At 28.5% G+C, this 2,099-nt stretch overlaps 1 non-coding gene across 1 annotated transcript; it reads right to left on the bottom strand.

Moving 5' to 3' along the window:
- Positions 1 to 1,366: 1,366 nt before the first annotated feature.
- On the bottom strand, positions 1,367 to 1,439 carry TRNAF-GAA (transfer RNA phenylalanine (anticodon GAA)). The gene has a single exon. It is a non-coding gene; the product is annotated as a tRNA-Phe (tRNA).
- Positions 1,440 to 2,099: the final 660 nt, after the last annotated feature.

Genomic DNA, 2,099 nt, shown 5'->3' with positions numbered 1-2,099 from the left:
GAATACATGGCTTTTATGCATACAAACAATCAACCTCCTTAAATATGGATGCCACTAAAGGGGGAAGGGATATAGGGTTCAAAAGTGGAGCCCATTTTTATGTTTCTTTTTATAATTTTAAATTGATTAATTAAAAAGGATAAGATTTAAAAAGAAAAAACTAATTTAATGAAATATACAATTAAAATTAGATATTTAGGTTTCGAAGGAAATCAAAATAAATACTAAATTTAATTAAATATATAATTTGATATAAATTATTTAAAAAGATGTGGAATTAAACATAGATTCTATTGATATATCTAATTACTTATTGCATCAATGATTTCACAAAAATGTTAAATAAGAGATATACAATAAGTAATTAAGAAGTATACGTAGTAAATACATATTAAAAAAAATAGAAAATAGGTCTACATCTACTAATGAGAGTGTATGAATAGCAACATCCATAAAAATATATCACCTTCAAGCACATAGTTGCACCAACCGTACCTCAAAACAAAGAGCCTCCATGCACACTCAAACATGGGATTACGTTATAAAACTTCCGAACATTCATATTAACCCCGTTTATAAATACCACCATCATCTGCCTTATGAAGCACAAACACACTTTGGTTGTAGCTACTCCCGTCAACGGTGGTGGCACTATGACAACATTCATGTTGTGTATTTTGGTGTTTAATGCCCCTGTGATACGAGGGGTTTTGGGTCTAAGGTGGTGAATTCGTTTAGTCAAACATCTACATATAATAGAAATATCAATTTGTATTGCAATAATATAAGACAAACCCTTGTGTCATCTCTTTTTATTACTTTCAAAATACGAAAAAATGTAATTCTACTTGAAAGTTTCAAGACTTTTTCATTACACATTTTTTATTTGATTTCCAGCTCTCTATAATGCAATTTGAAGTAAAACACAAAGATACGATGACATATTTTCGTTGATGCATCCAACGATTCCTTCACTTAAGTACCAAATGAGTCTTGTTATCCTATTTGCAAAATAGAAAGGTACTTCATCATTTTTATTGAAATAGAGATCATGCTTTACTTTGATAAAATAAAATATATATATATATATATATATATATATATATATATATATATATATATATATATATATATATATATATATATATATATATATATATATATATATATATATATATATATATATGTTGATAACTCACGTAGATTATCCAAATGGATAACCCACCGGAGAATTCTTCAATGGAATAGATGCTGGCTGATTTTCTTGGTACGTGGGGTTTATTTGTATTGTAACTTTTTATGGTAGAGAAAAAAAGGGCTTACAAAATTTGTAGTTTTAAAGATAAACAAATAAAAATTGAGAAAATGCGGTGAAGGTGGATCGAACACCTGACCTTCAGATCTTCAGTCTGACGCTCTCCCAACTGAGCTATCCCCGCATTTTGTTTAATTTTCCGTCACAACATATAAATATTAATGCAGAAAAAATCGATATAAATTATCCAAAAGATATTCAGAACTATCATTTATCGCTGGTTCCGTGGTATCCAACAAGAACACCTCTCAACAATATGTCGATCTTATAGTGTCTGCTTTCAAAGGTCAACTCATAGTAACCACTTTTGATAACAAATAGTTTAAAACTAATTGACTTTTTAATTATTTAAATTAACTTTTTATTATTATTATAAAATATAGTTAAACCTTAGTTATCATCGTACAAAAACTATGTATAGATCCGCCATACATTCTAATATCTAGCTGTTGCCATTTTTCATTAGTCATTTTTCTATTAAATCATATAATGGCATTGCAAATACCTGAAAAAGGATAAGTATAATATATATGTTGACAATATGATCTATATCTAATTGCTCGACAGGAGGAACCATGTGGTTTGGGATCTTTATCGTCCAACATAAGCAATTTCCAGCATATTTCAAACATTTTGTACAATGGATTGCAACAATATATGATTCCCATGAATGTGAAGTAGCTTCTTACTCTTTCACTTATAGCCTCATGTTGGAAAAACAAAATAACAATAATCAAATGACTTATTGTTCTTAAAATTTAATGTGGGGTGGGTTATTTAGTCG

This window comes from Lactuca sativa, chromosome 1, assembly GCF_002870075.4.
Source record: "Lactuca sativa cultivar Salinas chromosome 1, Lsat_Salinas_v11, whole genome shotgun sequence".
Classification (NCBI taxonomy): Eukaryota; Viridiplantae; Streptophyta; class Magnoliopsida; order Asterales; family Asteraceae; genus Lactuca; species Lactuca sativa.
The sequence above is the reverse complement of the archived record's forward strand: the minus strand, read 5'-3'. Positions and strand labels throughout refer to the sequence as shown.